Source organism: Mus caroli, chromosome 14 (assembly GCF_900094665.2).
Source record: "Mus caroli chromosome 14, CAROLI_EIJ_v1.1, whole genome shotgun sequence".
Lineage (NCBI taxonomy): Eukaryota > Metazoa > Chordata > Mammalia > Rodentia > Muridae > Mus > Mus caroli.
In genome coordinates, this window is record NC_034583.1 from 3,597,240 (window position 1) to 3,612,908 (window position 15,669).

The window sequence follows — 15,669 nt, forward strand, 5'->3', positions numbered from 1 at the left end:
ATTAAAAAAAAAAAAAAAGAAAATATCTATAATGAGCCAAACACAATGAGCAGTATGTTAATGAGAGAACAACTTATCGGCATGAACATATAAAACACTATTAGGAAGTACACAGAAAACATTGCCTTACAATGAACACTGCCCTATTTAAAGGCATCCTGGACAGGTAAAACCAACTGGATCTGGAGCGCTTAGCCATGAGGTGATTCTAAGCAGAATCTCTCAGCAGAATTTACAATGGGATTCTTCTCTCAGAGGCATCAAAAATGCATTTCTTATCATCCTCATCTTTTACCTTCTGAAAAATCTCTCTTTATTAAGCTAATGAAACAAGATTCCATCAGTAAATTTCCCTGGAGAGGAGACTGAAATATAAGTAGCTGACAATGGATGCTGCACTTAAATATGCTTAAGAAGTCCAAACACCATAGTAACAGGATAGCAAGATCTCGCTTAGAAGGTTTAAAAACAAAAGTCTAAGGAAATCTAAGGGTTTCCAGTGGGGATTCTCAACCTTGGTCACAGGCTGCACCTTGAAAGTAAGACTGTAGTAAGGACTTCAAAGACTGGTGCTAAGCTCCTACCCTCAGACAGGGATAAGCTGGACAGTGGGGTATTTTAGGCTGGATACTAGGGTATTTTAATAACACTCGAGTTTTCTAATGTGCAGCCAAGGTGGAGATTTACTTGATTAAAACAGTATAATCCCTATGGTTGTTGGAGCTGTCTGAATAGTGAAGCCTGTCAAGGCAGACTATAGGGGCAACCACAGGACTAGGGGATGCTTTCTCCCCTGGAGGTAAGGACTTTATTAGCAGACGTATTTTAACAGAACAGAATTCTTCACACTGTGTATATGTATTCAATGAGCTGGTTTCCTCCTCTCACCGGAATGCTTCCTGCTAGAAAAGCAGCCTCTTCTGGAGGAGACGTGCGTGAGAGCATCCAACCTTCATCCAGACACAAGCTTTGAAATACCATGAGTTGTATTTCCAGATGACACCCCTAAGGTGGAGTGTGTGGGATGTGAAAACTTCTGTCAAGACACTGTCAAATTAAATGTTTGTTTCTGTCTACAAAAATAAAAGCATTTGAAAAGGATCTCTCTTTGTTTTTCTTTGGTTGGGGATTGAACCCAGAGCCTCATACATATCAACCATTGAGCTAAACTCCTTGACAGAAAGAGTGAAGGGCTCCTATGTGAACCAATTCACCATCAACAAACAAAAAGTAGCGTTTATTATGTGCTGCTCTGTGGGCTCCTGTGCCAACACATTAAACACCCTTCGTGATCATCAGAACAGTCCTGGATTTGGACGTGGAGAGAAGATGAGTAGTTAAAACAAAAGCATCCATGACCAACATTGAATAAGTCTGTGTTCCTATGCAGCCCCTGTAGGACCAGCAATATGGGTTTACAGCATGATTAAGGAGGATCATGGTCTCTGCCTGGCATCCAAAGACAAGGTCTGATCATCCACCAGGAAACTTTAGAAGCTTCCCCTGTAGCAAGTTCAAAAGAAAATGAACAGATGTGATTTGAGACAAGCAAGAAATTTCTTGTTCACTTAATGCTTTTTACATATTGAGAATTCTTACAAACCTTTTATACTCCTTGCAAATTTTTCCTGAGTTTGTATGTGTACATGTGTGTATGAGGTATGTGTACATGTCCATGTTTATGGCTGCTAGAGGTCTATGCTGAGCATCTTCTTTCCCTCTCTCCCCACCTTATTTTTGAGACAGGTTCTCTCCCTGAACTAGCTCACTGATTGGCTAGACTCTGGGTAACAAGTTCCTGGGATCCTCCTGTGGCTATCTCCCTCCCCTGCATGGGATTACAGCTGCACCACGGTGGATCCTGGAGATCAAAATTCAGGTCTACCTGCTAACATAGCAACTATTTCCCCAATGAACCATCGCCTCCCCAGACCAGTGAGTCCCCTCCATTTCTTATGCAACTCCTTTCAATATATGAAGGATGAATGTTATTGGTTTCGCTCAGCTTTAGTCATACCCAGAACATTGAACTAGTTGGTCATACTTATTTTGAAGGCAGCCTTGGAAACCAGGGTTGGCAAACATTCTCTGGACAGAATGGAACTACCAGTCTTGCTAGCCCTCAGGTCTCCTGGTTCAGGAGAACATTCCAGATGACAAGATGAACATGGCGGGTATGAATGACAAGCCCAGTAAAGTAGAACCTACAACCTGAGCTTGGTATCATCTTCTTGTGTCACAAATTATTCTTTCCATTTTAAAAAATAATTAGAAAATATGAAAAGCCCCTGGTGAGGAACTGCACAGAATTAGGTTATGTTCAGTTGGTAGGTTGGATTTGCCAACCCTTGTTTTGAAGGACAAAGGTTTCCTGTGTTAGCACAGGTTGCCTCCTTACACAGTTTCTGTTAATGCAAAGATCTCTTTAGATAAAGGCTCCATGTCTAAAGATCAGGAGTATGCCAGCTGCCAGGGTTTCTCTGTATAGCTCTGGCTGTCCTGGAACTCACTTTGTAGACCAGGCTGGCTTCGAACTCAGGAATCTGCCTGCCTCTGCCTCCCCAGTGCTGGGATTAAAGGTGTGCACCACCACGCCCGGCTAAGCATGTCTTCTTGAGCAAGAATGGCAAGTCTGGGATTGGAAGGGAGCTTAAAGATCAAAGAAGCTGCTATTTACTGAACACTTTCTCCAGTGCCTTCAAGAACATTGTAGTTATAAGTACAGCTATAGCTACTTTCTGAAAACAAGCTCACAGAATTACAAGAAACCAAGAAAACTCCTACAGAAGAGGGCAGGAGGTAGCTCACAACTGCTCATGAGAAGACCTTATTAAAATTTTCAGAATCGTATAAACTACTTGACATGCATCAATGACTTGAAGTTGGTCACAGTGGGGCCTTCACACCACAAGTACTGAGATACACAAGTGTTCCAAACTAGACTTTTTTTCTGATTGTAAATGAAATATTTTGTTTGTGGATTGCAGAGACAGCTCAATGGTTAATAGCACTTATAGCTTTTACAGAGGAAAAAAGTTCAAGTTATCAGCATCCACATGATGGTTTACAAACATTAATAACCTAGTTCCAGGGGTTTCATGACCTCTTCTGGACTCTACATGATCCATCACACATGTAGTGTGGGCACACACATATTCACATAAAAAATTAAAAAAAAACCCTTTATGTTGCTGCTTATATTATTAATGCTAGTCACATTCCCCAAACTGCTTACACAAGTGTCTGCACATAGCTTCCAAGAACCTGCCCCCAGTTGGTTAAGATTGGTAAATAAAAATGCCAATAACCAATATCTGGGAAGGACAGACAGAGGTGGGTTTTTGGAATTTCCTAGGCTTGTGATCAGGAGAAAGAGGAGGGAGAGAGTATCCAGTGTGGGGAGGAGGAGAGACATCATGTCTAAGAAGTACAGGAGGTCACTCTCCCGGGGCTTTGTCCTAGTGGCTTATGGGAGCTTAGGGCATAGCCCAGTGACGTACAGTCCCTTTCCACAACGTTGGAGATGAACCTGGGCTTCTGAGTCTGCGCCTGCATATTCCTATAACTACTCAGCATCCTGTGGACAATGACTGAGGAGACAAACCATGCAGAAATAAGGGGGAAAAAGCACAGACAGAGAGGCATAGCTGCCATGAGATGGAGCCAGGAGAGTGAGGCCCAAAGGACTGCCCAAGTGGGTCAAGGGATGCCAACATAAAATATAGAATTTAGTCAGTAATAACTCAGAATTATCTGCAGGACATGAATTGATCACATGGAAGTTAGACAGTGGCTCAGCTATTGTGCTGTTTAAGGCATATCAAAATATAAAGGCCTTGTGTGTGTGTTTCATTCTGGAATGTAAACCATTGAGGTAGATAGTTAACATGCTGTCTGGATTTATTAATTAATTATTTCAACATTTATTTTGATATTTATCACTAGACTACATTTGACCATATCATTACAAGGGGGAAAGCTCTCTAGGTCTAGGTAAAACACATGCACACACACTCATACACACTCATGAATGACTTAGGAATGAGGTACCTCTGAGTGCTGTGGCAGAATGAAACTGCTCACACCGTAAACAGAGATCAGTTGCTGTTTAGACACCTTCTATCACGGTTGCCTCTGGTGTGCCAAATGTAGTCTCTTCTTCTGTTAACTGGAAAACGAAGCAATTTAAAATTATTTGCCTAGAATCAAAAATGTTTTTCAGAACCTATTTATCTCTTCTAATTTTACATGTTTGTCTAACATGAAAAATGCAAAAAGCTATTACAAAGGCCATCATTGTTTTGTACAACTGTGATCTGAGAACTGCCGGTCCAGACCTAGAAAAATGATGATGGGTCAGTGACTCATGCTGATCTTACAGAAGACTGATGTTCAGTTGGCAGCATCACCGTGGCTCTCCATTCACACACACACACACACACACACACACACACACACACACACACACCTCATTCACAAATATATACACAGGTGATGCATATAAAAACACACATGTACATAAACACACACCACTCACAAACATACAGCCACACTTAAAAATATAATAGGTCCTATAAAAAAAGTACTATTCCATTTCTGGCATATGACATACAATCTCTGTCCAGTTCTTTGCCTTTTGTATTCATACTACTGAATGAAGATCTTACAGTGTAATATCTAGCTGGGCCAAAATGTTCTTGGAAAATACATTTGTTTTTAGGCAAGAGGCTTTTTGATTATTCCTGGCTTCTGGTCTCAGTCCACAAAACTACATGAGACCATAAAGCTAATTCAAACAAATCACCTCGAATTTATTCTTTCTGCATTTGCTGCTGTCATCTTCATTTTCTGTCACTTCAGGCATCAAACCCATTTCGTGGGACCCTTTCCCTTTAACTTTACAAGATTAGAAAATAACAAAGAATATATATTACTAGGTCAGCTACAATATCAAAAGAGGGATTATATCCTTATTTGTCAGTAAATGACCTGACAAGAGACGACAACAGCTCATAAGAGAGAAAGCAGGCAAAGCTGAGAGCTCTACACCTAATTCTGAAGCAAATTTCTTCCTAGGCATTAAGAAAGACTATCTCAAGATTGAAAGCTCCTGAAACTTCACAGTAACATATTCCTGCATAATCAGAAATGTGTAGACTCAAATAAATCTACTTCTGATCTTCAGAAAGCAATTTTCTGAGCCAGTATTTTGTTGGATTTCTATTGAACGTCTTTCCATTACACAGCCTGAGTAGTGGTCTCTGATGTTATTCGTAAACAACTGTAATTATTTATTTATAGATTCACTGGGTATTGTTTTCAATTAGTCCTAAATCTTATTGCCCATTCTATAGCAAAATATTTAAATGAAAACTCTCAGAAAGTCCAGCACTAGGGCCTGAGACAGCCATTGATAAGCTGTGAACACACCTACAATTAAAGCAAGCTTGGTACTCAGATGAAGCCAACACCCCAGTTCATAAGTCAACTCCAGCTTCTTTGTAAGACAGACTTTGAAGCAACTGACTCTTCTTTGTTCAATTTGTATGTAATAAAACAGAAATAATTGACCAGAACCTTTCACTGTCTCTGAGAGTTTTTAGCCAGTAGGTTATTTGGAGCACCATCATGAAAACTGCCACAGTTGTCTCACTGGGTCTTCTTTCTATCTTGCTTCCGTTTCTGTGAGGACTTCCAGGAGCCTTTAATATGCTAATGTTCCAATACTAGTCCTTGTTTATTTGGATTCTGTACATAAACTACATAGCATTATCATTGTTGTTGTTTTTCAACAGCAGGGATCAAACCCAACAGAAGTCAGACACATCACTGTCACTGACCCACATCCTCAGTGCATTGTAAATAAAGGGAGTTTTCTTCCTGTTGAGGGAGTAAGACTAAAAAGAATGTCATGTCACAAAATTCCACTCTGAAGAGTGCTGGCTTACAATACACAAAGAAGACTGAAACAGTAGAACGAAGTCAGAGCATTCAGAAAGGAAAAAAAAAACAAAAAACAGGAGACACCTCTGACTGGAACACACACTTGGGATGGAGCCTGGTGATGTTATAGAGACTGCTCAGTTCCTCCTCAGCCAGACCCTAGGGAATGATGAATAAAGATGACCAGGACTGGGTGTGTGTGTGGGGGGGGGAGCAGTCTTGTGAAATACTTTCTGGAACATTCTATTGGATAGACCCTATGACTTCATTTATATGACTTTCTTCCTCATCAATATAAATAGGTGTGGTCCATGTTAGCCTCAACTTCCAAGTTAGAAACGAAAAACAAACCAAGGAAGCTGAGCATCTTTGGCTGAAAAGCATCAACAGGGGACACAGGAGTTCACGATTCCTGTCCAGGACCCAAATTCATCCAAGAGAGTTCTTTCTAGCCAAGCTCTATGCAAGACAAGGGATACCTTGGTGTCAATGGAATAAAATTTAAAAGAAAGACAAGAAACCCTTCCTTTTACCCCTGTATAGTGAGCACATTAGAAAGACAAACAGCTGAATGCTCTCATCTTACACAAAAGAAAACTGGGTCCCTTGAACTTTATGGGTTGAGGGAGGACAAGGAAAATGCTAACTCTATCCAAACACCCACAGCCCAGTGAGCTCTGATGATGACCTCAGTGTCCATGCTCTGCTCCTCTGCTAATGTTACTCACCACTTACTTAGCTTCTGCTAAATGCCAGGCACTGTGCCAGAATGTATACATCCATTATTTCATCTTCTCCTCTGACCATGCTGTATTTCACAGAATGACATGGGAAAAGACTATCTCAGGACCAACCTTAGCCAGGTAGCCAGGAATACAATCTGTACCAGGAGGCAAATACCCAAAATTTAGGCTCTCCTGTGACAGTCTCCTTTCCATCTTCAATCCAGCCACTCCCTTTCCTTCCTCTCTCTATTTAAAAGCACTCAGATTGAAAAAAAAAAAAAAACATCAAAGGTCAGCTGTCCATAACCCGAATCTTCTCTCTTCTTTGTTCCTACAGACAAATTGGGATCTTCTGTCATAATAGAGCAAGAAAGAGTGGGCAGAGATGAAGCAAGCTGGGTCTCATCACAAATCAGATACCTGAAAGAGGCCAATCCTCTTAGGCCTGCAGGAAGCAAAGCTTAGTCCCATTTCTACTTCTGCTAAGGTTAGTCAGGACAAATGACACAGAATGCATCAAATTGCTCCCAATTTACTCCTTCTTTCTTTGAAAAGTAAGAAGTGAGGCACATGGTAAATGACTTCAAAATCTAGTGGAATGTTCTGAAGACTCCATGCTATCAAACTCTCAAAGAGGAAAAGAAGGAAAGGAGGAAAGAATGAGGAGAGGACGAAGCATAGCTAGCAGTGAGAAGTAAAATTCAAATCTTCTACATTAGAATCCACTGGTCTTGGGGCTCCCTGACTCACCCCAGTCAACTAGGTCTGAGTCACAACAAGGTGGCACTCTGCATGTGGGCAAGCTCTTCTGGTAAATTTAATTTATAGCAAAGATACACTATCTGAGAAGTGATTTGTAAATGTGTTGCTTACAGAACTTAGATGCTTCCAAAACTGAATCTAGGATTCAGCTATGAGTAGATATAGTGGGAGATAGAATGTTGACTCGTATGGGTGCCACAGCTTGCAAGAACATGCAACAAGAGATGAGAAAGACATTCTCCTCTGGGAGACAGCTCTTTGGGTCTACAGCGTCTATTTAAAGATCAGCATCAACAGCCATATGCTACAAACCCCTTCATGTGCTTTGAATTTTGAAATCATTCAGAAACCACAGTCACATGCTGCCTAGTGAGGTTTGGTCAAGGATAGGCTACAGCTGTAATAGAGGATCAGTAAAATTCTGTATCACAGTAGCCCTGTAGCCACATCATTATGGGAAAATATACTCTACGAGTTCACATGATGGAATCCACACTTCTCAGAGTACACCCTGCTCTTTAGCAACACATGACTGTATTTTGTAACAACCTTTGCATTCCATAGACTATGTGAGCTCTGGTGACACACTGAAACACATGCAATAACTAGTTTGCTTCCCCTCCAGGCCAACTTGGCTCACAGACATGTTTCCTTCAACTCAGAACCACATATGCTCCTGTGTGCTTCATTCTGTTCACACAGTAGAAGGATACACATTCTATACATCATCCTGCCATCTTTCCACATTACAGCTACATCTACATTATTCTGCCTTCAAGCATCAAAGTCCTACATCACACAGATGGAGCATGCATCATTTCATCACTGGCTTTTGATAGACATGTAGAATTCCTCTAAACTTCAGCTGATATGAAAGACATTAGGAGGAGCACTTATTCATGTCTTTGCTCACTCATGAGGATTTATAGTTGGGATAAATTTCTAGAATGGAAAGGGCAAAGAATATATGCATTTTTATTTCATGTACTGTGAAATTCTCTCTCCATAGGGATTACAATAATGTTAGTGTCTACCTAAAAAACCAACACTCACAACAAAACACTGTGGTTCTTATTGTATTTTAATTTGCCATAATGACCTGCCCCTGGAGTGAGTGCCAACCTGGCAGCATTGATGTAACTTGGCAGCTCTATTTTTCTGGAGAACAGGTACAATGGGGTGGAGTATAGGTGAACATCAAGAGTAAGCAGTGGTGTCTTCTGGATTCTATCTTTTCTCCTGGATAACTCCTGCCTAGGAAGCGTATTCAATAGTCTCATCCTGGAAGTCTTCCTAATTACCTCCAGGCTTGACTGGTTCTCCTCTGTTGTTCCTATGATAGTTGGATGCTCCAGCTAGATGCTCTGTCTCCTGTTTCTCTTGTGATTCTGTGGCATCCTCTCTTTAGACCGTCCTGTCTTGTTCTAAGGTAGCTAAGTGTAAGTTAATGGCCTTGGTCTCCTTTCACTCTGGGTAAATTTATGAAGTTGAGTTCCTAAGTTTCTGTATTGAGGTTAATAGTGAAGCCACCAGAAAGCCACGTGTCTGCAGTACTATGAACAGCAGTCTTTTGCTCCTTAAAGAAAAATTACAACAACGACACTGGGAGACAACTCTGTGGATAAAGCACTGCTGCACATGGATGCAGACTGCAGTTCTCATCCACAGGACTCATGTAAAAAGCCAAGCATGTGTGATGGTGCCTTAGAATCCCAATATCCATGACCCAGAGCTCTGAGTTAATGGAGTTAACATTAATACAATGAGTTAATGTTAATACAAATTCCTGTTTCCAATTCTGCCCACTGGCTGTCACAACAGAAGCCAGTGCCCCTCCTCACTTGTTGAGTCTATATCTCATCTTCAGGAAAAGCAGACAGCATGCTGCTTCTTCCAGTAATTCTGAGCCTGTTATTGATTTATTGTTTATTTTCACTGAGTCCATGCACTTAGGAGGAAAGAGGGAATAATGTATATGTACTTTCAGAAAACTGCTTCAATGTTGTAAATAATAATCCCACACCATTAATGAACCTTTCCAGAGGTGCCTGCCTTGCAACAGAACATTACTTAAGCACTGAAAATCCAATCAGCAAATATTTATTTTGCAAATTTCTATGTGCATGCTTAAAACTCTTATTCCATAAATAAAACAAGTCTCTCTAGGAAAATACATTAATTCAACACATATTTACTGAGTACTTTCTCTGTGGCCCTGTGCCACCAAAATCCAATAGGGCAAAGGACCCACTGCTAAGGGAAGAACATACTGAAAGAGGCATGGCTGAGTTGACTGCTAATGTGAATCCAGGTGGGCAGGCACACAGAATCCCATGAGAAGGGGCTTTTACAGACTTTCAAGGGTCTGGAGAAGGCTTCCAGAGGGGCAGTTTAAAGTGATTCCCATGCTAGGGTTCAGCTAGGACTGAGGGACACAATCTGAGAGATAGTTCTGTTTCTCATAGAAGTTGACATAAACTTCAGCTAAGCCCAGCGGAGGGAGTCAGCATTAGAATATGGCCAGCCCTCAGGACCAAAAGGGAATCCTCCTCTACACCTGAATTTTCTAAAAAGCTGAATCCATGATTAGAAATGAAAGGAGACCATTAGACTCACAACTGCAACTAATTTGGCAATTAAAATGGTACATGTTCTTCACCAACTCTGTCAGGCTGAGTGGACATCTCATAGCCTTCTACCTCACTTTCATCTTCCTGTGATTCCACCCAGCAGCATCTCTACCTCAGAGGCCCACCTCGTCTTTATATAAAGCTCATAAAACCTAGTTAGACATCGTTATGGAGGAATATGATGGCCTTAACAGATGGAGACATAAGTTCCTTCCCTGGTGTTTACATTATTTTGACAGCAAGGAGTCCCACAAAGCAGGGAATGGTGCTAAGCAAAGTCCTCCAAGAATATCAGCAAGGAAAGACAGCCTCTGAGCCACCCATTATACACTCTTCCACACACATAATAACCAGCATGGTCCGTTATGTGAAGTGAAACCCTCAAAGGAAAACAATTGAGAATCCAGGTACATTTTTAGAGTTGCCTCTTGTTGTGGAAGACTGAAGTTGGTGTGCTAAAAGGTCATGAAGCAAGATGAAAATGGCCAATAGGAATGTAAAATGTGCCTTTTGAGAGGCATTCTTGAGATTGCTCATTCCAACGCACTGTGGAAAAGAGTGGCTCCCACCCAGGAATGATTCAGTTCGGACTTCAGCTAGACAAGCTCTAACTTATGCTGTTGGCAAGATAGTGCTCTGCCTCTATCTCATAATAGGCAGTTTCAAAGTTCCTGCAAATTATTTTCCTTTGAGAAAAGGGACATTTTAAGGAAGTTGAAAAAGAGATATTTATTTAATATTATCATAGCACAGTTACTTAACAGTCTGTATTTATTTGTGCTACTATAACAAATAATACCAGTTCAAGTGACCTGAAACTAAAGAAACACACACACACATACACAGAACTCACACACACATGCATGCACATGCACATGGCACAAACATACACACATTCACAGCACTTACACACATGTGCATGAGTGCACAGAACTCACACATATATACATGTGCACATGTGCACAGAACTCTCTTTTTCTGTCTGTCTGTCTGTCTCTCTCTCACACACACATACACACACACACACACACACACACACACGTGAGTGCCCACACACAGAGCTCACACACAACAAGATAAGAACTCAGTGCAAAAACAGTCTCAGTTACTGTGACTCTTTCCTCGAGCTAGATTCTCTAGTTCAGCTGTACTCATTGGCAACTTTCAACTTCTGTCACTCATCACAAATAATGAACACTTTAATGTTAAGAGAAACAATCCCCAGTGTCCTGCTGCAACACATTGACAAGAAGTGGCTTACACTGTGTAAGGAGTATCTGACACTATGCTTGATGCCTTCTATGCCCTCCTATTAACCTCAACATGAGCAAAGCAGGGGCATATCCAAGCCCCCCTGCTCTGATGACATCTCTGGAATTAAGAACTCAGAGCCAGAGAAGGTGCCAACCCCCTTCTCTCTCCAGTGTCCCATTCTTAGGTGGGTTAGAAACTAAATCAAATTCCACTTCACAAATAAAGCTAATACCTATGAGGTAGGAGGCTGCATTAATATTTCCAAGACCAAATATTCTCCCTCAAGTAATATAAATTTATAGGTATGACTTTTCCCCATGCTCTATCGACTGTTTGTGGTATAGGAAAGTAATTAGGCTTTTCTGAAACCCAGAGTGGCTTTGAGAACTCTATTTGAGTAAACACAAAAGAAAAGTATTCTGAGTGGTACTTTAATGTTTTCACAAAAGTTTATATCTGGAAAAAAAGTTCATTTCCAGTTTTCAGTAGTGAATCCTTTTCCTTTAGTGACTGATGGTCCTGCTGTAGCTGGAATAGCAGAACATATCTGGACAAGCCCATGAGTTGTAGCATGTGTTACATAGCTTGATATATCGAGAGAGGTAGATGAAAGGAGGGATTCAGACAGAGTCAGAGAATAGCCATTGAGTTTATTAGACACTAGTCTAGTCCATTAGAAACTAAATATGGAATAATAGCCAGACCCACATGCTACAGTAACTAGTCCAGGGGCACATAGTTCAAGGTCTATACCAATTGGCCCTAATAGTCATACCTATTTAACAGCTTCTGCCTTAGTCCTAGCTTAGTACCAAGCCAAGCACAAGCTCCCCAAGCGAACAACAGCCAGTTCTCTGTCTTCTACTTAGTAACTTTCCCTGTGCCAACAGTCTTTCATCAGATGAACCATGGCTGCCCCTCTTCTCCTAAGTGAAGCTTCCTCACACCCCATCATTCCCACCTCATTTCCTATGCTTGTAGGTGGCAGAGGACCGAAGAGGCATACTAATATATCTGTGCTTTCTAAAAGGAAAAGGAGTGAAACACAAGAGCAATGGCAGAAAACGAGGAAGGAATGTGCCTCAAATAAGCATTAAATAAGCATTAAAGCATTAAAACAAACATCAGGGAAAACCTACGTGAAGAAAAACATGCAAATAAAGGTTTGTGGTGCTCTTTGTTGGTTTCTTTTTGCTCCAACTCTTCATTCCTAGAACCATAATCTCCTATCACTGATATTTAATGACAATAGTGTATAGTGTTGTTTGGAAGCTTTTTAAAAGAAGCTAATAACATCTGGTATCTATCATGATGTGCTGGTGATTATTCAACAGCTGGGGGAGTTCTGTGCTATGAATACTCACCAGGGGATTGTGCAAGATCTTAAACCACTCACTACAAGTTTAGCCTTAGAAAAGAACAGAACGAGAGCTGAAAGTTAGACCTTGAACACTCAGGAGTTCTGATCCATTTCCTGTCCTATATTTGGCTTCTCGAAAACAATCCTATTAGGAAATTGACATCTCTATCTGACATAGACAAACAAAACCTTTGGAGTTAGACACTTGACGGACCCTTACAGCTAAAAGTATTTTGCACACTGCCATTCCACGAAACACCTGGTGAAGCACAGACAGCATCACTAAGATGCTGACATTCTAGGGTAGTTCAGGCTGCTTCTATTGCAGTACAGAAGAAGCTGAAAAGCTCTTCACAACTGACCTGAGCCTCACTGAACTTCATTACTGTTGTTTATCTGGGATCCCAGTTTGAAGTTTCAAACAACTGAACTATGGAGCCTATATGCAAAGATGCTAAAGAACCATCAATTGCTTAGGATGGAGTGCTGGGTAAAAAGAACAACAACAACAACAAAAAAAAAAACCCTGCATTGCTATATACGAAGAAATGAGCTATCTCACAGAGATTAAAAAACAAAACAAAACAAAAAGCAAAAAGGGGTCTTTGATGGCTGTTACACAAGGAACTCTAGAGAGCTATATGTAGCAGAAATGTCCAGGCAAGCTATAGTTTGAAATCATATTCTTACACTTTGAAAATCTAAAAAGATCTTAAGACTGGTACCAATGTGAGCACCTAACTTCAAGTTTTCAGGGCAGAATTTAAATTCCAGCCCAATTCATTACAGAGCATGGGGAACTTAACCAAGAAGCAATAAGGTGTTTTCTGAATAAGTTAATGAGATAGCCTTTTCCAGATTAAAGGATACAGTTGAGTGAATGTGTGCTTTAAGAAGCCCTGAATAATTGTCAGGAGGATATGTAACCATCAAGAAAACTCATGTCTATTTTCAGAATATCCCCCTTCTCCCAGAGCTATTAATAAACTTGCCATATTTTTAAAAAATATTCATTTATAGGAAATATTAATTTCCCCCAAACAAGTAGGGTTTGAGGAAACTATTTAAAGTGTATTTCACCAACAGAAATTAATTTGAATAAAGCATTTGAAATAATTCCACTGGGCAACAAAAGTCACTTAATCTCCTACCCTGTCACAAGAGCAAAGTGGAGCAACTGCATTTTAAACATTTAATTAGAGGTAAAATCAAGTTTATATAATGATATACCACACTGCTAGCAATTAATGAAGATAAACAGCCTTGCACATTATCAGCACCCAGAAGCACCATAGAGTTCCACTTTGCTTACAGACTGCAGAAAGAAATTCTGTAGCACCAAATGGCTTTTTTTGATGCTGAACTAAGTTTGGTGTCTTTCTTTCTTTCCTTTTTAAGAACTTGTAACTAGAATAATTGAAACATTAGAGTTTCAATCGTGATATTTCTTGTGTTTGAGAGAAGTTTTTGCAATTTAGACACAACTGTGTCTGTTTTAGCAAACATATTGTTCACATTTTGAGCCAAACTGCTGATGTACTGATGTAGTCACTGATGCGCATGCCCCAGCACTTGAATGCTGATGTAGTCGCTGATGCGCATGCCCCAGCACTTGAATATCACGACAGATGTGCACTTGCCAAGGAATTTCCCTACACACATTCCCCATCCTTCTATGAGTGTCGAGAAATCTCACTTCAAAGCTGTTAAAATGTACTAATGTGCAATATGGTATTATATCACACCGTGGGTATACTGGCAAAAGACAAATTATACAAACACAGGCACAGAGGCATCTACCCCAAGCTCAGAGTTCTACCTAAAGCAGAATCCTTTATACCCAAAGCAGAATCCTTTCTACCCAGTCCTTGTAGAAGGGAGAGCTTATTTCTTCTTTATAATCTATAGCACATAATTTCACAGAAAAGGCTCATCTACCCTTCCACATCTATTTAAAATTATACACTTTTGTCAACTAAAGACATTAAGGGATGGGTATATATGATCAAAAATTCACAATGGGGTTATATGCAGATACTCATTAGATTAAGAACACAAAAAACGAGAGCTTCTAAGGTAGGCCCCATTTCAGGCTCCAGACATCTGGGGATCTTCCCTGCCAGAGGAGAGGTGTCCACCCCGCCCAGGAGGGCTTTGCCAGAGCATCCACAAGAGCCATCTCCCTTTCCGGATCCCACCAAGACTAGTCTGCACAGGTGAGAGTGTGGACTACAGAAGCTAACAGCTTCTGGGACAGGTGGGAGCCACAGAGCTTCTGTGGCAGACCCCGTTTCTCCCTCCAGACATCCGGGCACCTTCCTTGCCATAGGAGAGGCATCAGCCCGTCCCAGGAGGCTGTTGTCAGAACATCAGCCAGAGACATTTTGGTTCCCGGATCCTGCCAAGACTAGTCTGCACAGGTGAGAGTGTGGACTACAGAAGCTAACAGCTTCTGGGTCAGGTGGGAGCCACAGAGCTTCTAAGGCAGGCCCCGTTTCAGGATCCAGACATCCAGGCACGTTTCATGCAAGAAGAGAGGTGTCCACCCTGCCCAGGAGGGTTTTTCCGCAGCATCATTGGGATCCATCTTCCTTCCCGGATCCCACCAAGACTAGTCTGCACAGGTAAGAGTGTGGACTACAGAAGCTCACAGCTTCTGGGACAGGCCCTGTTCGGGGCCTTCATCTTCTGCCAGGAGGCAAATCCGAACAACAGATATCTGTGCACCTTCTCTGCAAGAAGAGAGCTTGCCTGCAAAGAGTGCTCTAAACACTGAAACTCAGTAGAGAGCTGGTCTCCCACGTCTGCTGGTAGAGGCTAACAGAATCACAAAAGAGAAATGCTCTAACCAGAGACAACTATAAGAACTGACTCCAGAGATTACCAGATGGTGAAAGGCAGACGTAAGAATCTTACTAACAGAAACCAAGACCACTTACCATCATCAGAACCCAGCACTCCCACCTCAGCCAGTCCTGGGTAACCCAAGACACCT

General features: G+C 41.2%; 1 protein-coding gene and 1 non-coding gene across 8 annotated transcripts in view; one reads left to right on the top strand and one right to left on the bottom strand.

Annotated features, from left to right (window-relative positions):
- Fhit (fragile histidine triad diadenosine triphosphatase) overlaps nucleotides 1-15,669 on the bottom strand; it is a 1,519,265-nt gene that overhangs the window by 885,376 nt on the left and 618,220 nt on the right. For all 7 annotated transcript variants that reach the window (XM_029468749.1, XM_021182256.2, XM_029468745.1 and 4 more), the window contains one exon: nucleotides 4,051-4,168. The gene's annotated coding sequence lies outside the window, so the exon portion shown is untranslated. The remainder of the gene's footprint in view (nucleotides 1-4,050; nucleotides 4,169-15,669) is intronic.
- On the top strand, nucleotides 3,420-3,620 carry LOC115029268. Its single transcript, XR_003834845.1, has one exon. It is a non-coding gene; the product is annotated as a small nucleolar RNA SNORA73 family (small nucleolar RNA).